This window comes from Onychomys torridus, chromosome 4, assembly GCF_903995425.1.
Source record: "Onychomys torridus chromosome 4, mOncTor1.1, whole genome shotgun sequence".
Taxonomy (NCBI): domain Eukaryota; kingdom Metazoa; phylum Chordata; class Mammalia; order Rodentia; family Cricetidae; genus Onychomys; species Onychomys torridus.
In genome coordinates this window covers 98961300-98984577 of record NC_050446.1, presented here as the reverse complement: position 1 = coordinate 98984577, position 23278 = coordinate 98961300, and the positions used below count along the sequence as shown (strand labels likewise).

Here is a 23278-nt window from a genome sequence, read left to right as displayed (position 1 = left end):
TAAAACCATCCAGACACAAACCACTGTCCTAAGTACACCATCTTCTTCACTTTATTAGGATTTGAGCTGTAGGGGACCTTAGTCCGAACACCCTCCTTTGTTAGGTGGGAAAACCAAAGGCTGACAAAAAACAAACAAAAAAAAAACCCCAAAAAACAACAAAAAAAATTCACTCTGACTTTCATGGTGCCTCCAGGGCAAGGCTGGAGTCCAGAGCAGTCAGCTGAGTCCCTGACCAGACTCCGCTCCAAACTAGACAGAGGAAATAAATGGGTGTTTTTTCCTTCAAACAGATGGCATTACAAAGAGACTTTTAAGAGGAATGGCTATATTCATCATTTTTATTGAAGTTATGTTTCACAGATATTAAATCACACATTAAATATGTACAGTTACTGTAGATCAATACCCCAATAAAACCATGAAAACAGAACAGAGTTAAAAGATCTGTAAATGTTAGCAACTCATTGATGAAATGAACTGGGTTTTCTGGGCCAAAGGGAGTGGGACCTCTGTGAGATTCCAGGGGTGTTGCTTTTCAGTAATGCCATCTTTTCACAACCAAAGCTGGCACTTCCAGTGACCAAAAATGGCCTCCCTCTGTATACCTAAGAACCATGGGACAAATTACAAGTAGCTATCTCAAATTCTGGAGAATACAATAATTCAGTAATCAAAAAATGTGAATATGTACAGCACACACTATAATTTGAACAAAAGTGTAAGCCAAATACATATGAGTAAAACTGTAATTTTAAAAACAAGCCTAGTTTTATATAGAGAGAATGTTTCGATACAATCTGTTAAAAGACAATGCATCCAGCAATGAGTTGATAAATAAAAATGCTTCACAAAATATGAGGGCAAATGGAAATCTGTACTCAAGCTTGCGCCTGGATGGAACTCTATCATTGCTGGCTAACTGACCCCAGAGAATGGGCCCTCAATCTCTAGGAGAACTGGTCTCCTTATTTATGAAATATGGAAATAGCATCTCTTCTCTTCATCATAAAAAGGAATAACTGCCTCCTGGACAGTAGAGTCTGAGCATAGTTCGCACTGTGTACAGCCAGGTTCACCTCAAGAGTCTGAACAAGGTCTGGTGAAAGGCTGTGCTAAAAAGTGATGGCAATTCGTCCAATTTCTCTTACAAATAAAAAGGCTACTTAACATAAAAGACTGTGTTTAGAATACATTTTGCAGCTGATACCTACTTATGAAATCTTCTCTTGAGAATTTTACCAACCCAAACCCACAATGGTATTAACTGTCCTCATACTGCTGTCTCACATGTTTTCAGTTGTAACAACATAACCTTACTCCCTTTGCCACAACTTCTGAAGCAGCCTGGCCTGGCTTGTTCCTAATGCTTTCTGTTTGTCAAGACTCCAGACAATTCCAGCAGCCTAGAAAGACTAATGATGCTCTGAGCACCAAGTTTGGCTGTGGCTCCAGTCCCAAACTGCATCTTCCGGATGGAAAGTCACTTGGCTCTTTCTGCCCAGAATCATGAAAAAGGATCTCAAACACTCACTGCTTTTAAAGAAATACAGAAAGTTCTGTGAGGCTCTCTTCCATGCCTCACATCAGCCAGGCAGCATCTGTGTTTCCCAGCACCGGAAGAGGCCCCTATCCACAGGAACTTAAGCCAGGTCATGCTGACTCACAGCTAGCCCCTAGCTATGGCTGAGTTGTCACATCCTTTAGTATCTCATCTGACACACACACAGCTCTTCTTCCCAAACCCTGCCCGAAGTCAACCCAGTCCTTCAAAAGTCAAGCCCACCATCAATGGTTTTCTGCCCATGTGTGTGCAGAAAGAATCTGGAAGTCCATTCGAGAACTGTACCAAATAAAGGGATGATCTGCATAGAAATCCTCCAAGTTATTAAGGTTTCTGAGACATGGTGTCACTATGTATCTATCCTAGGCTAGCTTTGAGCTCACTAGGTTGTCCAGGCTGGATAGCATCACAGCTCAGCCTCCTAAGTGCTGGAATTAGAGATGTGCTACACCATGTCTGGGATTCTAGGGCTCAAATCAGGACACTAGTTAGGTGATGCAGGCAAGTCGAGAGTCAGACAAAACGCAGGAAAGGATGTAGACTGGAGGCTAGAAAAAGCTAAAATTTACCTGTGACATTTACTCCGTGTGTCTGGATTTGACTCAGTTTATCAAATATAACACAAGAGCAAATGTCTTTAACATCTCATTGGCCCTTCTGGGGATTAGATGAAATGATCCATAGAAGACATCTACCACTACCTGACTGACAGCAAAATTCCAGTTGCTTTTTAGTAAATATTATGATTCACTGTTTCATCTCATTAGGCAACAAAGATGTGAAGAAAACCCCTCTTCTCCTGTCAGGTAGAACCACTTGCAAATCTTCCTATGTTGCCATCACCACAATGATGGGGTTTTCCTGCACAAGGTCCAGTCCACAAATACAGACGCCTCCACTGAGGAGGAGGGACCACTTCCCCAGAGTAAGCTTATATAGAAAGCATCCTCGGTGAGGCTACTCTGTCTAGTCCAAGAGCAGTGACACAAGGCTGAGCATATTTTGTCAAAAAAACAAAGCAAGCTCTTCAAGGGAGCTCCAAGCTGCCAGAACACCCAGTGCCTGAGCGGCAGTATCCACATGAGGAGATAGGTTCAAGGACTGAGCTCCACAGTCACACCTCATTTTACCCTACGGGATAGCTAATTTTTAAGGTCTCCACAAATGAGAATACAACTAGAAAGAAAAGCAGTATTTTTGGCAGTCGGAAGGGTAATATATATCAAAGATTGCAACCAGTAACTACCAAAAAGCCATCATTTATAGCCCGGAAAAGCGGCATCATAAGAAAGGAGAGAAACAAGAAACCAACACCTCAATCCATCTCACCCAGCCTTCAGCAACCTAACCTCCAGACCGACGACTGTAGAGCTCTTCCATCCTACCTGTTTTCAAGAAAAGAGAAGGTGATCCTGCTAGTCTCCTTGAGATTCCACCATTCCACCCCGCAGGGGAACTCCTTAAGCAGGGGGTGAACAGTAACAAAATAGCTTCCAGAAGTCCCTGAAACTGGCCAGAGTCACTCGCCCGCTCTGGCCGGAGGACTGAGGTGGGAAGAGGCACGGGAGGCTCTGACAGGAATGGCTGCCTGCAAGAGATTTCCATCAACCCAGCTGCCTGGGAAAGACCCTCTCCAACCAGTAAAGCAGCCTGCAGGCTGTGAGGTGTGCTCCAGGTTCCTGGCTTTCTGAGGCTGTTATCCATGCTGGGGTGGGCTCTGCTGATGCAGCTGTCTGAGTCATTTATGTTCCTGTAAGTAACCAACCCCCCACCCACATTCCTGGAGGTAAGCACAATAAAATTCACTGGTTCACCAATTTGGACTTTGGCGGTAACTGTACTTTGGTCTATTGGGGGTTCCCGATCTGGGGTGAGAAGAGAAATAAACATATTTCATCTCCCCAGGAAAAAAATTGTCACACAACAGATAATATCACTCCCGAGAAAAGTAACATCACCCAGCCACCCAGAGATAACTTCTTACACAGTGTCCAGTATCAAACACCCATTACTGGACATTCCAATCCTTCGTGGAGACAAAATAACAGAACTAGGTCTACAGATAAACTATACATTAGAGTTATCAAGCATATGTTCAAAAAACAATGGTGTATATGGGTGTGATGGTGCACCTCTTTAATCCCACTGCTTGAGAGACAGAGACAGGTGGATCTCTATGATCTGAGGCTAGCCTGGTCTACTTAGAGAGTTACAAGCTAGCCAGAGAAACATGTGAGAGCCTATCTCAAAACAAACAAACAAACCAAACCTGCCCAGATTTTATCTAAAGGATAAAGATGACAGAGAGAATTTCACCAAAGAACCAGAATACATAAGACAGAATTAAGTGGAAATCTTACAGCAAAATCCACATGCACCTAAAACTTAATAACTGTCTTCAGTAAAGGGTTGGTTGTCACTGAAGAGAATATTAGTGAACTGGAAAGTTAAAAATGCTATCAGACAGAAACATGGAGAGTGAAAACACTGAAAAATAAAAACAAATAAGAAAGTAAAGACAAAAACAAAAAACCCCACAAACCACATTATGGTTATTTAGAGGGAAAAATAACAAAAGGAATATTTAACAAAGTAATGTCAGTATGTTTCCAAAATTGACAAAAGATTATAAGTTACCCATTAATAAGAACTCTAAGAACATCTAAATAGAAAGGAAAATCATACTTAGACATATTATACTGTAGATACTGAAAACAAAGAAAACTTAAAAAGAAAACATTAAAAGCTAAAAAAGACGTATAGCCTTTAAAGAACAAGAATGGTCGTGACTGAGGACTTATCAATAGAAATGATGGAAGGCATCAGACCATAGAATGATTTTTAAAACTGTTGAAAGAAAAGAAATTCCCAGCATAGAATTCTGTGAGCAGTGATGGTAGTTTTGTTTCTTTTTTTAAAAAAACACACACACAAAAATGTTTTATACAAACAAAATCTTAAGAAATTTACTGTTAGCAGACCCAAACTAAAAGGGAGGTTTTAGGCATAAGAGTTTACCCAGGAGTCAAAGCAATCCCTTTTTACATTTCTAGTATGATGGTCAGATTTGAAATCTAGGACTCTCAGATAAAGATGCTAGCACCTAGTCTCTGGCCTCTGAAAACCCCTTGACATCCAAGACAGAAAGAAAGCAGCAACCACCCAGGCCTTCCCCACTGGTTTCCAGTACCTTCCCTTCCTGTGTCCCACAGCCATGGCTCAAAGAGGTGCACTTCAGCACCTAGGAGTCTTCCCACCCAGGATCTAGAAGCTACACTGCTTTCTTCTGGCTTCCTAATGACTGTTCTGGCCCTTGAGCCTTGGCTTGCTTACCAAGGTTCACCTCCTCCTTCCCTTCCATTTTTGTTTGATAACACCTTAATTTCTAGAGCTTTCCAAAGATTTTAGTGGTTCCCTCACTCATGAGTCTGCCCTGCGATTCCTGCTCGGAAACTTTTAGGTCAAAAGTCAAGCTTGGTTCAGTGGGATCCTAATCCTCTGCCTTCCCAGCCTGCTTGCTTCCCTAATTTCATTCTCGCTGCTCATTCTTCTTATGGGAACCTTTAGCACACTAACTGTTCTTCTGTCTCCAATCTCAGCATTCCTCAGACACCATAATTAAAGGTCATGCATTTCTTGAATATGTCTATAGATGCTCTAGACTCTCCTGCCTGCAAGAACCTTCTTGCAAGGGCCCTATCCTAGACAAAATAACCATTAATCTCCGTATCTACCCTACAGCATGGAACGTTTGGGTTGACTCAGCCACAATGAACAGAGCTCTTGGCCACCGACTACAGATGGCAGTTTGAGACCTCAAAGAGATCCTGGTTTGTTTTCGAAACTTGACTATTCTCTAACAAATTCAAACTTTCTGACCTGCCTCAAGTAAGCGTCATGCTTTCTAGTAACAACTGATAGCCTACATGACTCTCCTTTCTACCTTCAGCAAAATAACCAAGCCTGACAAGGACACATCTTCAGTACCTTGCCTCATACCAAGATACACTGACTCTTCCCTGTGTTCTTTAATCAGCTTCTGAAGTCTTTTCATCACATGATGTGTGGGTGGGTGCGTGGGTACGCATGTGAGAGTTCACATGCACACATGGTATGTGTTCATCTGGGCATGGATGTATGAGTGGAGTGTGCCAATCTGCATGAGGCCAGAGGCTAGTATTGTGTTTTCCTTGTTCTCCAGGTTTCTCTTACTGCAGTCCCCCCCCCCCCCCCCCCAGGCCACCTCAGTACCCAGGGGTTAGAGATGTATGTTGTCATGCCCAGCTTTTACCCAGGTGCTGGGGATCTGAACTCAGGTCTGTGTAGTTAGCAGTTCATTCACTGAGTTTTTGAGTTTTCTCCTCTGACCCTTCACCTTTAGTCTTTTCCTAAACAGAAAGACCAGTCTCCCACATCCTCCCTCTCCCTGTCTCTCATTAATGTGACTTTTCATTTATAACTGACTGAATAGCACTGGGTGTTCATATGTGTCCCAACCCTCATCTCACTAAAAGAACAAAAAAGTCTCATACTGCGGGTCCTGTACCTGTGGCCTCCTCTTCTTCCCTTTCCTTCACAGAGCTTCATGTTGTCGATTCTCACTGTCGTCATTTTCACAGCTCCCCCTCAGCCGTCCACATCCTGAGCTCTTTCTAACTGAGGCCTCTCTGGGAAGACACTGAATACAACAGACATTTACAGCCCTGGCTCACACTCTGCCCAAGGTCCTTTAGTCACATCTGTCTGTTACAGAAGTCCCCACTCCAACTGAGACAAGGTCTTACACTCTAGCCCAGGTTGTTCTGGAAGTTCAAGCCCAGACTGGCCTTGGACTCTCCGATTCTTCTTGTGCAGCCTCCTCGTGCTGTGACTCCAGATGTGAAGCACCACACTCGGCTCCCACGGCACTTGAAAACACTACCTCGCTGTGCTCTGTCTTTGTTGCATTCTTCTGACATTTATCCACCCTCTCATCTGTCTGCTTTTTAATTTTTTCCTCTTCAGAGTCTCACCGAGTTGGTTTCAAACTTGAGAGTTCCCCTGCTTCCTCCTCTGCAGCCCTAGGATTCCAGGCATGTGCCACCATGCCTGGCTCTTCCATTCATTGCTAGCTGCAAGAATTACCTATCCAAGATATACCTCTTGGCATGAGACTGCACAGCCCTCCAAAAGCTTCCTATTAAAACCTCAGTGCTTTGAACGTGGCCCTCTGGACTGTTCTCATCCTGAGTTCTTTCCTCTTCAGCTGCGTGTTAAGAAGCCTCTATCCCTCCTAACTGAAGTTTCTGCCACCTTGGCATGGTGTTGGGACACTGGAATATGGTATAAGCCACTGGCACCAACAAGGAGAATTCTCCTACTTATCTTCTGTTGGGACCTTCTCCCTTCCTCTTTGTCCCATTACCTATTCCTCTTCATTTTTTTTTTTTCTTTTTTAGAGAGTCTTGCTATGTATCCCAGGCTGGCCTCGAACCCACTATGCAGCCTATGCTAGGAACTTCCATCACCCCTCCTGCCTGTGCTTGCTGAGTGTTGGGATTACACATACACACCACCATGACCAACTTGGATACAGGTTCTTGACTTCTGTTCTTGGCCGACTCGATCGCAAGATTTTAGAGCCCCCCCCCCAAAAAAAAAGCTTCTCCTGTCCTGGAGGGATGTCTGGCTAGGTTATCAATGCTGGAGGTAAGTTCCAAGGAACTGTGGATAAAGGGATAAATAAAAGGACTAATCAAGAGTCCTGAATTGCCACAGCCCTGCAGACTCTAGGCAACGGGAGCTTTTTGGACTCCGATTTAATTTAGATTTATATCAAACTATTAAACAGCCCCAGAAGGTAGCAGACTGCAAGAGGACAGGTATCTGGGGCTCCACTTTCAAGGAGCATTGACTTCACGCACCGAGAATGCTGTGGATTACAGGGGAGGGGAAGACACGGAAGTAAAGAATGCCATCCACTGTGAGTGTGCAGTTGCTAAGAGTGATGGCCCCCAGAGTTACAGAGATAATAGGTCTAGCGCCTGACTACCTTGCTTGATGGGACAGATAAGGAACAGTGGGTTTGGGAAAACTGAAAGAAAGCAAAGAGAAGCAAGTTAATTGCGATTTCTTGGGGCCTAACACAATATGGGACAGAATCTGAAGGTCAGTCATAGGAGAGGGGTTTCAGATTTATTCTGCATTCACTTATCTAGATTCTATAGAGAAGTGTGTTCTATGGAGGACCTTGTGCTTTCATCAGTAATTTAATCAAAATGTATGTAATCAACATGGTGGATGGCATGACTTTTGATTCACAAGCAAGTAGTAAGCTCACTACTATGTGTGATGACTTAGCAGGACCATAAGCCACCAGTATATGTGTGCAGATTCCAGAGAGACCCTTAAGTAATGTTGGGAGAGGGTCATCTGGGTCCTACAGTGTGGGTGTCTCTTCACATTTAGGCTCCCAAGGATTTTGTCTTGGAGGAGAGCTCTTCTTTCATTGAAGACATCTCTCCTGTGAGCCTATTCTGCACATAGGCTTTTTGACAGGTTCCAGGTAGGAATGAATGCATACTCTTATCTTATGACTAGAAAAGGAGACAGCTGAAAGGCCTTGACTCTGAGACCCTTTATCCCTCTGGAGATATAGACAGTTAGGAGGAAGAGGTGTCCAGCACGATCATGCTATTGACAGGCTATAATTAACCCCCTGAGACTTTGTTCTATACTGAGGAAATTACAAGGCAGCTGTCTGATTCAACTTCCATATGGTGTAGCCCTATGGATGCAGGAGAATCTGGGAGGATATGCCTGCTCAGTACCATGAGGAAGATGTCAAGAAGTCTCCTCCCACTGTCAGTGACATCAAGCAAAAAATAGAGTCTGGGTCACCGCAGACCTGGGGCTACAAATTGCTATGTGTCATACATAAGTTGTTCTACTCCTCTGGCTGGAGTTTCTTCATGTGTTATATCAAAGTGATAGCACATGAACCTTTATTTCTTGGAGGATCCATGATTTTCTTCTGAGGGTCAGAGGTAAGGCTCTGAATTTCCTTTCAGCTACCGTCTTGGATCAATATTAACCTGGTGCAACCTCAACCCCCCACCGGACTCCTCTCCCTCATCATGAAAATATCCCAAGCAGGTCTGATCGTAAACAAGCTCTCCCTGACTCAGGGGCTGTTTGTAGCATCTCCCCCTTCCCAACCCCTTTCCTAGCTAGGCTTCTTTGATGAGCAACCTGAACCCATATATGTCTCTACTTTATCACTTTTAACCTACTTTGGTCTAACTTAGCTTCTGCCCATCAATAATCAAGTCCAAGGCAATTCTCATTTTAAGGCCTGCTCTATCAGGGCACGTATTCATGCTGCACACAGTCTTACTGGTCACTCCTGTGGTTCTTGGATGGGCTGATGCAGAACTCTCTGGCTGTTGCAGATCAGCATCCTCCCCCAGCTCGTCTCAACATGCCAGTTCCTTTGACAGGGCTCTTCAGGTCTCAACCAGAGTCTCTAGAGCGTCACTCATAACTGTTTTCTTCACTGTTGCTGGCTCCTCGAAATTCAGATCTTCATGCTCAGCACAGATCATGTTCCTACTCCAGACCCAGCTGCCCAGTTCTCGGCTAAAAGCAATTTAGTTTTCTACAGGCCAAAACTGAACCCAAGACTGCTCACTTGGACTTCATCTCTGAACAACCCCTACAGGCACAGGCTCACTGCTTACGATGCCTGGATTCAAATCCACTTAGCATTATTTTCTGGTCATATCACTCTGGACATGTCCCTTCATCATGACACCATGAAAACTCTTCTACAGAACTCTTCACTGTAACTGTCTCTATTAAATTTGGAAGGTAACATTTCATTCTGCAACCAAGAGAGATGGGATGGCTGAATGCCATATCATTCTCTCTCACCCCAGCATCAGACACAGAGCCTAGCCTCCTCAAGGAGGTTGCCTGTAAATACTTAATAGTTAAGGAAAAAATGAGTCCACCAGGAAGGTAGCACATGCCTGGCTTATGTGTTAAGATGAATTCTGACAGAGTGGATACATGCTCTGTCATAGCTTGTATATACAATCTATGTGTGCCCTCAGGCCATGAGCCTCAAGCTGTGAAACCAAATGTCTACAAATGGCAACAGATGCTGATTTTCACATCTGCGCATCTCTAGAAAACTAGTCCTTGGTTCAAGAGGAACCCAGGACAAAGAACTAAGTGATTCCATTTCCCACTCATCCCCACCATATATCCCATTTCTGTTCACTTGGTAGCTTTCCTGAAACAGAGGAGAGCTGAGTGATTCTTGAGAGAGGCACTCTAGATGCACGAGTCTGTCAAAGAAGCCTTCTTGATTTGATTCCATTACCCAGCAAATGTCATAGAAAATCATCCTGTCTACCAGCTGGCTTAGGCCTGGGATTCGGCACTGGGAAGCTCTTTGCTATGGTAGGTGGCCATTTTCCTGTTCTAAAGTAAGTTGTGCTAAAGCACAATGTAGGTTAAATCAGCATGAACACACTCATAATTTCTTTTCTTAGGGCTAGATTCTGACAGAAGAGAAAAAGGAGGCAGTGGGTACCACACCAGGGAGAGAAGGCAGGAGCCGAGGCACACAGCCTGTTTGGTCCATTATTAATGGCTTGCTTTAAAAATCTATGTTTCCTAAAACTTGAGCCAATTCGTATTATTTTCAGCTTATTTTATGTGCATGAGAAAAGCTGGCAAGCTCAAGAAGCTTTGTGAAGAGCAACAGGTTTTCATTATGTGTCCGGATGTCCCTAAATCAATGAACACGGCTATCGGAATCGGTAATGCTTCGGTAATTCTATTAATAATTCGAAGAGGAATTGAAGTGAAAACAAATTGAGCAGGAAGGGACAGAAAACAGGATCTAACCCGTCTTTGCCAAACTCTAGTAAACCTGAATAGGATTGCACAATGTGTCCTGTAATCAGAACCATTGCTCTGGGGCAGATAATTCCAGTCAAAACTTGCCTTCGAGTTTTGGCCTGTCAACCTCAACTCAGAGAGGATAACACTTTTTTAAGCTAAATTGTTCTAGCAACAATCATCATTTAAGGTGAAAATAACACAAGAAACTGAAGAGAAGATAAAGCCTGGATCTCAGTAGAGAGAATGTTCTACCTGGGCCAATGACAAACTGTCTTAAGGGATCATGAGGACCAGCTTTTTGGGAATATAAACAGGAACTTTTTGCAATCAAAAAAGAAAAAAAATACATAGCAGGAGACTACTGTGGCAGGAATGAACAACAGAATCTTCCTTTTTTATTGTGATTTTTACCCAGAGGACACAATGTTTTCCAAGGCTAACTAGTTAGCAGGGACGTTAAAAACAAGGTCTTCCGTCATTATCTGTTCTTCACCCCAGATCCCAGACAGGCTGCTCCCTTTCTTTGGCCTCTAGAAAAAGTAACTGCTCTAGACAGAAGAAGGACCCAGGCTCCTGGGAAGACTCCATGCCAAAGGCCTCAGCTTGTCTTTGAAACACCAGCTTACTCCACCAGATGACCTGCTGTGGCTGCCATCTGGCCTGTGTGTGACATTCTGCTTGGGATAATGGGGCCTGGGTGTGTGCCTGGTTCTGCCTACAGGGTTGGGATGACAGGAGTATAGAATGTGTGTTCCTGTTCTGCTGACATGTCAGGTCAGACGCGACCACTCTGTCGCCTCAGCTTTTTAATATTATGCAAGGTGCCTTTTCGGAGAACATGCATAATACCCAGGCAAGGGGAGGCGAAGGAGGGTGACTGCTGGCACCTGTCTGGCAAGGACAGAGCATAAGCCAGGAAATGAAGGGAGTTAGGATGCAAGACTGCAGAAGCTGGTACACAGCAGCAGCATTGCAGGAGTCCAGTGATCTCTGGTTATTACCGAGAGAGCAATGCCCCTCAGTCTGCTTTGAGGAGCTCCTGTCTTCAGGCACAGGGCTCAGTGAACCACTTACAGAGGTCTTCAGATGGTGTCCTGTTTTGAAACTGTTGACAGGTTTACAGAAGGGTTAAAATTCTAACCATCCAGAGAAAGAAAAGTAGTATTTAAGATCAAATGAAAGAGCATTTAAATCCAAGAACCCTAAGCCTCTCCTCCAGTGTTCAGACACCTTGTATCTGCCTTCTGTATGCACACATGGAGACATGGATGTATGTGTAATAGCAAGTTAATATGACAGAGAGGGACTTCTACCCTGACAGACCTCCATGATCATTAGAATGTCCACATCAGCATCATCAGCTGTCCACAAGGTTCCGATTTGTTTGACAAGTAGAGGGATATGGGGCAGGACTCTACCTACTACTGTTGCAACTTCCAGGGAGTTCCAACTTGGCTTGTGTGTTTCCCCAGAGCAATGACTTTTTAACAGATGTATTTTTGTGGTGTGGATGGAATTCCTAGAGAGTTAGGCCCAGCACACTGGTCTAGTACCAAAAGTGAAGCTGCAATCAGGGAAGAGGACCAGGTGGGTTTCCTGGCCGAGCAGAATTCCCAGGAGGGCCCACATAGGTATGGACTACAGTTCAACCGCAACATTCTGAGGATGCACTTTGGAAAGCGTGGGGGCCACAGAGGCAGAACTGGAGTCTAGGTAAATCCGCACAAATACTCAGGCTCCCAGCTGCTAATTTTTACTAAGTAAACACAGGACAAAGGTGTTAGCGGAATTTGACACTTGGACTGTCATCTACTCACTGCACCCACTACTGAACAGTGGAACACAGGCTAATGAATAGGGTTCTGGAGGGCTGAGCAGCAGGCTAGCTCTGCCAATTACCTAGCTATCTGACCTTGGACAAGCTAATTAACCCCTTTGTACTTCGGGTACCCTGTAAATGGGGAGTAGCTGCCTCACAGGATTACGATGAGGATGGCATCAGTCCTCTAAAGAGCTTATCCAGTTCCTGGCACAGGGGAGCACCCTAATTGTTATTATTCTGGGTGAGTATCAGGAAGCCCGTTCAAGGCTAAAGCTACAACCTTGAGGACGGGTATGGAGCTCCAAGACTGGAGATAATTGTGCTTCAAACACTTTACTGCCCTTATCTACATTTATTCTTCCTCCTTTATATGAACACCCCCCCGGGGGGGGCAGGTGTTAATCTTACCTTCATTGTCAAACACACCTGGAGGTAAAGAGAGGTTAGGAAAAAAAAAATCTGGATTTCCTCTCAACTCCTTGAAGGCCTTTAAGGAGCACAGAGGCCACAGGAAAGCGAAGGCCCTCCTCCAGCTTCAGTTTCCTCGTCTATACAATCAGAGCTGGAGCCAGAATACAGACAATAGGGAGGAGGACTGCTAACTCATCAGATTTTTATGTTTGTGAATTTGGTGCCTGGGTTGAAAAGGGCTCTTTAACCAAACGATTTCCAATTCATACTTCTAAATTTCTGCTATAGCCTCAGCGTTGCCTAGGATACAAAGTGCACGGGCCTGCTCTCAACCCAGAGACAGCGGGGTTCTGCTCTGCAATCTCTGCCCATGATCTTCCAAGCCAAACCAAATGGAATTTGCAGGGCAAATGGGTCTCCACTGGGACTCAAGAATGTAGACCAGACACTCTGATGGGGTCCCAGATGGACAGCAAAGGACACATTTGTTCCCCTACAACCAGGTGGCCATGGGACACATGGACTTTAGATATATCCTGGCCCCAGGGGTGAGGAGCGGCAGGCCTCTCACAGGGCACCATTTTCTTTTGCAGTTAAGGAAAATGCATGGTGGAAAACTCAGTCCGCATACACTCAGGAGCTCCACGCAGGCTTCGATGCCCCTCCCTGTACCCAACTTCACAACTGATGGAGTTGATAAACCATCCATTTCTGGCCTGAAGGAGGGGGGCAGCAAGCCCAACTCTCCAGTGGTATCCAGCCTAGCCCAGAGAATAAGCAATGTGCTCCCCCCCCCACACTTTCAGAGCCTCCTATACTTTTCAAAGGAAGTATTCCTTACCTAGTTCCCTCTTAGAAGTCTTAAAGGTGCAGACACACACTGTCTCTGGTGAACTTGGTGCCAGTGGCATGGGGAGAGAAGTCCTATCTGTGCTAGTCTCTGCTTTATCTTTAGAACCCACAATTGTGTCTGGTTCCTGGTATCTGTTTCTGTGACTTCTTGCTGAACTAGGAATGTGTCTCCACAGGCCAGGCCAGGAGTTAAAGAATCACTTGAGGGTGTCCAGCTTAGCTTCTAAGAGGCTTCTGGACATCATCTGTCCTCGGGCCCACTGTTCTCCCTGTCACCTCAACAGCTAATCTCAGAGAGCTTCAGAATAGACTTGTGTAGACACAAATAAACAGTTCCCACAATGTCATCCACAAAGACCTCACAATTATGGTGCCCAAGAAGGAACAGAGAGGAGCAGTGGATGAGGCGTCTCTCAAAACCTGGTCTCTTGGAGAAGGGAAGACTCAATTCTGATAGCAAACATGACCTTCAACCTTTCTGCCCTTGTCTATGCCCTTCTCACCGCCTGGAGCCCTTTCCTAGAAATGAAGACACCTACGCCATGCTTCTTTCCCTTTCTTGTGGTGCAGCAGGGCTGTGAGTTGAATGCTGTGGGTTTTGTCATTTGTGTCTATACACAAAGTCCTGAAAGAATGCCTGGCACACGGGACTTAATAGTTGGTTAAATGAACTGTGGTCAACCTCGCACCTTATCAAGAAAAGAAAAAGTTGACAAGCTTTCAAACAGCACTCTTCCCCTCATGATGATGAGATAGTTGATCTTGGGTTGTCAACTTGACTGGACCTAGAAGCAAGTGAGATTTGAGAAGCTGTTCAGCACAGCTGTAAAGTATTTTCTTGATTGGGTGATGTAAAGTGGGAAAGCCCATGGAAAATGCCAGCACCACCTTCCACTGTTAGCTCACACAAAAGGAGGTTTAAAGGAAACGCTTTATCACCTTCACTGACTGTACACATCACTGGTGAATTCATCTACCCTATTGTCTCTGCTGTTACATTCCTTCATCACGACTAGAATCCAGAGTTGTGGGGCTTCCAACAATGAATGAAGACCAGTGGCCTTCAGCAACTGCTCAGGTATCCGCTTCCTAAGTGGAAAAGCTACTGGGTTCCCAGTCTCTCCAGAATCAAGACAGCCATTAGTGGACTACCCAGATTGTGCCATGTATGCCAATCTATTAAGTGCCCTTCAGTGGCAGTTCTTTTCTCCTAGAGAACAACAGGTAAGTGGTAACATTACTGATAGTTACCAGCTATGAACAGAAACACAACAACACATTAAATCATGTCCCACCACGTGAAAGCCATCCTTTCTTATGGTATGGGTTTGACCACAGTAAGGCTTGGGCTGCCCCCTGACTCTGCAATTCCGGGAAGAGACACATATGCTTACAATGTTGCAGTGGCAGACCCTGGCTTATTCCCTATACAGCTTAAAGCCTAAAGCTTCAAATACTATCCCAGTCACTGGAAATGTCCCAGGGGGTAGGTGGGTGGTGGGGGTGTGTGAGAATACAATGTGGCTATAGACCATGCAAAGAGTCGGAACAATAGTAAAATCATTGAGAGGAAATTAGCCTAATTACCTTAGTAGGGAAAAGTGGATTGCTTTCCTTTACACCTCCTACCCTTGCAGATTTACAGCTCTTTGATGAAAAGAAAGGATTACAAAGCCAGGGAGGCAAGAGTGTGGGACCCTTTATCTAAGAGTTCACAGGGACAAAATGAGGTTGCAGCAGGCTGAAGAGTTCTAAGCAGGACCTGGGATGGGGTGGGGAGACAAGAGGGCCTTGAGCTGGGGTGAGTGGCTTCCTGTGGCCTTGCCAAAATGGGTGAAAGGCAGGGCTGCTTCCTCTGATTGGTCATGCTGAAGGCCCCAGCCAGCCTTCAGGTGAGGGGACACTAAAAGCAGAGGCCATGTGTTACACAGGTAGGGGTGCCCTCCGGGGATTCTAACAGTAACTCTCACTCTCTCCATGGCACCTCAGTGCATCTGTGACACCCTCTTAGAGTGTGCTGTCTTTCTACAGCATTCATGCTGCCCCAGAGAGAAACAGGGTGTCCCTGAACAGAGACAACTCCATGCAATGAGGAACTTCCTGCACAAGTGGGGCTTCCGGGAGGGGGGGGACCCCAGCTTCCAGTCTTACCTTCTCTGAGGTGGCAAGAGGATGTACCTCTACTGACTACCTCACTAAGACTTCAGAATGGGCAAGTGAGAAAATAGGAGTAAAAATACTTTCTAAGTTGTGAAGGTGCTATCCAAGTGGGGAAGCGGCTGTGTTATCACGGGGACTTTATTTAGCCACATTTTGCATAGGCTGGTATGGCTTCTGTCTGTGCCCAGGAAAAGCCCCCTTACCAACAGAGCAGGTACTTTGCAAGTCCCCAGGCCAGCTGGAGCTCCCAGCATTCTTCTCCATTCTTGGGAGCAGGAAAGTTCTTCTGCATCCTGGTCATCCGTTGAGACTCAAACCTTGGCAATATTTCCCTTTGATCTTCACGGAACTCTATGCATTTCTACAATGCATTTGCTATGGAGCGTTCTCAACAGCTACTTGCCTGACTTTCTCGTTGGATGGACTGTGAGTTCCCAGGATCTACCACATAGAAGAGAATTGGGATATTCCCTCTAGCTGCCCCACTGCAAAAGGAGAGTTCCCCAAGATGTTCTTGGTACGCTCCAGGTGACACATCCTGGGATTCTGTATAATATGCAGATGCTGGCAATTGGGAAATAATGATTGATCACCATAAGCCAGGGTTGACTTCAAACAAAGCTCGGGGCCCTGTGTTAAGTAAGCACTTATTTTTCAAATTTACCAATGAAGAACCAAAGAGGTAACTTGTCTTCAGTAACAATACAAGATAGCAGGCCTGAAGTCTTTCAGACTCCATTGTCTGAGGACTTGGTTTGTATACCAGAAAAAGTTAACACTGATTAAAGGGAAAAGACAGTGGGAAGGCATTTCAAGTTTTTAAAGAAGTATTTTTCCTATTTTTAGCACGATTTTATTATTTTAAGACAGGAACATTGCCCACATTTCTTCCTCTAGTCAGATGACTTGACAGGTAGCTACCAGAAAAGTAAATAAATCAAAGCTATGAAAAACTAAGGGAAGACTCCTGCCGGAACCCAGCCCCATGCCACTGATGCCCCGGCTGTCAAAGCCTGGAGAGCGCCAGTCCCACCTACTTCTCCTACCTTCACCTTCGAAGCCAAGGGTCAGCCCCGGGCACAGGACTCCACCTGGCCACCACCACCCAACACCTACGCCTTTCGGTTGTTTCCAGGGTTAAGAAGGCTGGAGTCACCCATCAGCTTGAGGGAGATGGTGTTCTGAACACTCCCTGCTCAGTTGCTCCAGCCTCCTTGGAGACAAATCGAGTGTCAAAAGATTAGCCCCCCTCCTCCCAGGCTCTTCAAATTAAGAGGTTTCCTTAGCAACTTCTTTTAAGCGCTTGGCTGACTTGGCAGAGGGAGCAGGCTGGGAAGCACATAGTGTGTCTTCGCTATTCTGCAAGGCCTGTCTAACTTCTGGGACTTTCTATTTCCCACAATAAAGCACAGTGAGACAGGCGTTCCCATCCCTATTCCTAGTCAGCAGAGTTTTAAAAAGTGTCAACATGGAAGAACCTCCTGGATGATGGCCCAGCTTCTGCCACATCCAAGAAATAGCATTCCCATAAATCCCAGAGAAGAAACAGGCTTCACTTTTAAAATAATTCAGGGCTGACAATGTAGCTCAGTAGTAGAGTGTGTGTGTGTACAAGGCTGTGGGTTCTGTCCCCAGCACCTCAAAAACCAAAAACAATCAATTAACCAATAAATAAAATAAAACGCTTTAGTTTTACCTCATATTATCTGTGACATCTGATAATGGTAAAACCAGCTGGACCTACAATAAACAGCTGTTTTAAAGGCCACAGACTTTCTGTAGGAAAAACCTTTCAAATAATGCAGATAAATGTAAGGGGAGCGAGCAGTGTTTGCAGATACTGCCACCAGCAGCATGGCACCTGGTCTTTGGTCGTCTCCTGCCCTACTCAGAAGACATCCTGGTGACATCACGCTGTCTTCTATGCTCCAGGTTCTCGCCCGAGAATGTTCTAGAAGATGGGCTCAGGAAACTATAGATCAAATAATTTCCTCATGGAAGTGTCTTAGTTAGGGTTTCTGTTACTGTGGCAAAACACCATGATCACAAACAAGCTGGGGAGGAGAGGGTTGATTTGGCTTACACTTCCATGTCACTGCTCATCATCAAAGGAAGTCAGGACAGGAACTCAAGTAAGGCAGGAGCCTGGAGGCAGAGGCCACGGAGAAGCGCTGCTTACTGGCTTGCTCACCTTGCCTCCTTATAGAACCAAAGACCACCAGCCTAGGGTGACCCTACCTGCAGTGGGCTGAGCCCTCCTCCATCAATCCCTGATTAAGAAAATGGCCCACAGATTTGTCTACAGTCCCCTATTATGGAGGCATTTTCTTAATGGAGGTTTTCGCCTCTCAGACGACTCCAGCTTTTGTCAAGGTGACATAAAATTAGCTGATATAACTAGTAATAGAGACATTGATATCAACCATTCAGCAGGTGGGTGAGGTTCTCTAAATGCAGCTGCTAGCACATTCAAAAGGTAAGAATTTTAGCAGGATAACAGCACCACATACACTGGAAGCTTTTATTCTTTTTGAGATACACCACACACTTGGCTCCACTCCCTCAATCTGTCTTAACAGAAACAGGCAATGGTATAGATTACCAGAAGCCGCACAGCCTGGTTTCTTATGGTGCGTTGCAGATTGAGTGGTAGAACTGGTGGAACTCTTCACAGGGCACCAATCAGCTCAGGAGAGGCTGAGCTGGAATCCTTGCAGTAGAGAAGATTGTTTAGATGCACAGAAAACCTCCTTGATTCTCTAAGAAGCAGTGGTACAGAGGCGAGTACACAATCCCTCCTAGCCACAGGTGTTCCACTGCCCAGATTTTCAGCTTCCCAAGGGGCTAGAAACAATATATGACAGCTTAGGCACATTATCGCCAAATGTATTCAAATTCTCCACCTTTGAAAGTGGGTGAGTCCTCTTTGTGAATCTGCTATGTAATAAAATATGGCTGAAGGGATGCTAGTGCCAGCTCTGGTCCAAGACTTAATAATGGGGTAGCATCCACTTCTTATGTTTGTCATGGGAACCTAGCCACCTTAGTGAAAGGAAGCCCAAATTGCTGTGGAGAAGCCTGCATTGCCAGATTCACTGTAGAGAAAGACAGACCTTGGCTCTCAGCTGTAAGGAAGCACCCTGCTGATGGGTGCCACCCAGTCGTGTCATCTCAAAACTGGATTCTCCAGCCTCAGCTGTGCTACCTCAGAAACGAGTTGGAGCAGAGCTGAGTCTCTCCTGAGCTGTCTAAACCCAGAAAGTCGACAAGCATGAGAGTTCCAAACAGTAGGATTTGGAATGGGCTCTCATGCAGTTAGGTCAGGGACACCCTCCACTGTGTGTGTGTGTGTGTGTGTGTGTGTGTGTGTGTGTGTGTGTAAATCCTTTCCTAGACTGTCTCAGTAATATTCTGTCCTGAAATACCATTTCCTTTGTTCTCTCCTCTCAGTTCAGCAGAGTAGTGAAATTAGCTGTCAGAGCTGGGCACACTGCGGCCGCAGTGACTTTGGTCAGAGCACAGATGATCTGACAATTGTCTAGCAGCAGCCTTCAGACTATTCTACATCTCACACACAATGGAGTTTGTCCTTAAAATGTCTTGTTCCAGTCTCTTAAAAAAAATCAGGCTCCTTGTTAGCAATCATAGAAGTAAATATTAGTTTAAGAAGTATGATTTCACACAGGTCAAGTAGCTTTGTTTGGAGGAACAGCAGGTATGTATGAACGTGGGTGTGTATGGGTGGATACATTAGTATGTGCATATGTGGATGCCAGTTTTACATTGAGTGCTTTTATTACTCTCCATGTTATTTTTTGAGATGGGGTCTCTTATGGAAACTGGAGTTCACTGACTTGCTGGACTGGATAGCTAGTGAGCTCTCTGGATTCTCCCATTTCTACCTCTCACTGCTGGAATTAGAGCTGTGTATTTGTCATGTCTGCCTTTCTCTGGATGCTGGGGATACAAACTCAGGTCCTCAAGCTTGTGCAGCAAGCATTTGACTCACTGAAACATGTACTCAAGACCCTACTAGTCACTATTTTTAAAGGATAATATGGATGAAATGAATACATTGCACATGGCAGGGTAGTGCACAAACACTTTAGAAAATAATTTGTTGAGGTGTAACACACACTGGAAAAAAAACAGCATCTTCAACAAATGGTGCTGGTCAAACTGGATGGCTGCATGTAGAAGAACGCAAATAGATCCATCCTTATCACCCTGCATAAAACTCAACTCCTAATGGATCAAAGACCTCAACATGAACCAGGTACACTTAACCTGAGAGAAGAGAAAGTGGGGAAACAGTGTTGAACTAATTGGCACAGAAGATGGGTTTCTGTACAGAACTCCATTAGCATAGGCACTAAAAGCAACAATTAATGAATAGACTCTCATGAAACTAAGAAGCTTTCTGCACGGCAAAGGACATGGTCATTCAGACAAAGCACAGCCTATGGAATTGAAAAAGATTTTTACCAACTACACATCTGATAGGAGGCTAATATCCAAAATATATAAAGAACTCAAGAAACCAGATATCAAGGAAACAAACAAACCAGTAAAAAAAATGGGGTACAGATCTAAATAAAGAATTCTTAATAGAAGAAACTCAAATGGCTGAGAAACACTTAAAAATGTTCAACAGCCACAGCCATCAGGAAAATGTTAATGAAAACTACTTTGAAATTTCATCTTACACCTTTTAGAATGGCTAGAATCAATAAAATAAGTGACAGCTCATGTTGGTGAGGATTTGGAGTAAGGGGAACATTCATCCATTGTTGGTAGGAGTGTAAACTTGTACATCAGTGTAGTGATTCCTCAGGAAGATGGGAATCAATCTGCCCCAAGATCCAGCTCTACCACTCTTAGACATATACCTGAAAGACATGACATCCTACCACAGAAACATATGCTCAACCATGTCCACTGCTGCTCTGCTTATAACAGCCAGAAATAAAAAAAAACAACTTATATGTGGATCAACAGAAAAACGGATAAAGAAAATGTGGTGTCATTTCTACAACAGAATATTCTCAGTTGATAAAAAAAATAAAATCATAAAATTCACAGGCAAATGGATGATGTAGAAAAAAAATCACCCAGAGTGAGGTATCCCAGACCCAGAAAGACAAATATAATATGTATTCACTTGTATGTGGATGTTAGCTGTTAAGTCACTATTCAAGCTACAATCCATAGAACCACAAAGATTAGGAACAGAATAGAGAACCAGGGGTCCAGATCTTGTTAGGAAAGGCAAATGGAATAGAGTTATGGATGGATGGATGGATGGATGGATGGATGGATGGATGGATGGATGGGTGGATGGATGGATGGATGGGGGGCTGGAACAGGAAGATCTAGTGGGGAGGGGACGAGAGGGGAATATGGGTAGAGACAGTTAAAATTAAGAGCCATGTGAGGGGTAGTATAGAATGCTAGTACAGTAGAAAAGTCTTAAAATATATACATATATGAAGATGATTTAAATGAAATTGCCAAAAAAACCGGGGGAGACAGAGCCCCAACTGGCCATCTCGTCATCAGATGAAGCTTCCAGTCCTGGAATTGGGTTACATCTAATTTAGTTAGTGGCCAGAGGGGTCCCATGGGAACTCCCAAACAACTCAGGCTGTTGCCAAGACTATAAGTTGCTCTCCACAAACTGGCATCAAGGTTCTGTTGCTGAAGACAACACCTGTACAACTCATTGAACATAGATAGGTCAAGCTGGTGCCTACCTAGAGTACCCCTATGCTCTAGCGTCTTTGGTACAGGAAGGTACTCTGCAGGCCACCAAAAGAGAAATGTAAACACCAACCCAGCTACAAACCCTGTGATCTACAATGGTGTCCTACCTCTAAGATATGCTAGGGTAATGGTGGCACAATGAAAAGAAGAAGATGAAGAAGAGGAGGAGGGGAGGAGGAGGAAGAGGAGAAAAAAATCAAACAAAGCAAAAAAGAAAAATAATTTGTTGAGGTGTGACATGGCCCTCCAATTCCCACATGTGTGCACAGCATAACTGCCAGTCTTTAAACTCAGTTTTACCTCTGACAATTTATCTCAGCAAATAATCTAAAGTAGAAAGGAAAAAATATAAGAAGATACTCATTGACAACAAAAATAAAGAGATAATAGCATATCTAAACATACAAAGTTTAGATAAAAGTCTATTTCATCAGACTCATGGAGTAAAAAATAATGATGATTAAAAATCCTCAATTTATGATGTAATGCTAAATGAGAAAAAAATCAAAATATAAAATTATATGCTTACATATTTTGATCACAACTATACAGAAACAGATACATAGTAGAAGGAAATAGAAAACCAAAAAAAAAAGTTATTTTTGAGTTATTTCCCCTTAAAATAATATTTTGTAATTTCTTAACATTAAAAGGCAGAGAGAAGTCAGGTGTGGCGGTTCATGCTTGTAATCTTAGCATTCAAAGGCTGAGGCAGGGGGTTGCTGCAGGGGCAGACTAAATGTGGACTACACAATAAGTTCCAGAAAAATCTGAGCTACAAAATGAGACCCTGTCTCCAAAGAACCAAAATAAATAAATATGAAAAATCAAAAAGGTGGGAAGGAAATGCACCACTAAGTAAATAAAGTTACCGTCCATTCACACAAGCTGAATATTTCTTCATGAAGACAGTTGTCAACTGCCTGTTGAGGAACATGAATCAGTACTCGAATCCTCTAGGATAGTTTTTCCTAGGATGTATAATTTGTTTTAGATGGGACTGTGCTGGAGAACAGGTCTTCCATTGTTTTCCATGTCCTATTTATCCCAGAGCGGGTAGTAGGAAAAATGGAGGTCCTTGGCGAGTTCATCTGAGTTGGCATACTGTAATGTCATCTGTTGTCCTCTACCCCTGCTTCTCCTTCTTGCTGTCACTATTCTATATTTCAAGGCTCTACACATCAATATTTAAAGTAAAGCTAGAAACAATACCACCCCCTATACTTTTTTTTTTGACAATGTTTGTTTTTTTACCCCTGCACCTTGACCTTTAGCTTTGGATGACGTAGAATCAATCTATCAATCTATCTATCAATCTATCTATCTATCTATCTATCTATCTATCTATCTATCTGTTTTTATGTGTGTGTATGTATGTACGTATCTATCTATCTATCTATCTATCTATCTATCTATCTATCTATCTACCTACCTACCTATCTATATCTATTCATTTGTTTTTATGTATGTGTGTATGTGCCTGCCTGCCTGTCTGTCTGTCTGTCTATCTATCTATCTATCTATCTATCCATTTGTTTTCATTATGTGTATGAGTGTTTTGCCCGCATGCATATATGTACAAATATACGACTGGAGCCTTTGGAAGCCAGAAGAAGGTATCAGATTCCCTGTATCTGGAGTTATAGGCTGTTGTGAGCCCACATGGGTGCTAGAAAATAAACCTGGGTTCTCTGCAAGGGCAGTAAGAGCTCTTCACTACTAAGGCATCTCTCCAGGCTGCAGTTCCCATTTTTAATATAAGCCTTAATCAGACTGTCATAAACATCCATGGCAATTAAAAAAAAAATCATTGT

The 23278-nt window shown here is 44.0% G+C and overlaps 1 protein-coding gene across 18 annotated transcripts in view; it reads right to left on the bottom strand.

The window, feature by feature from the left end:
• Positions 1 to 23278, bottom strand: part of Sema6d (semaphorin 6D) — a 57810-nt gene that overhangs the window by 14880 nt on the left and 19652 nt on the right. The window contains exon 1 of one of the 18 annotated variants that reach the window (XM_036183953.1): positions 6111 to 6205. The exons of the other annotated variants lie outside the window; for them this stretch is intronic. The gene's annotated coding sequence lies outside the window, so the exon portion shown is untranslated. Of the gene's footprint in view, positions 1 to 6110; positions 6206 to 23278 lie in introns of those variants that run through there. 18 annotated transcript variants of the gene reach the window in all.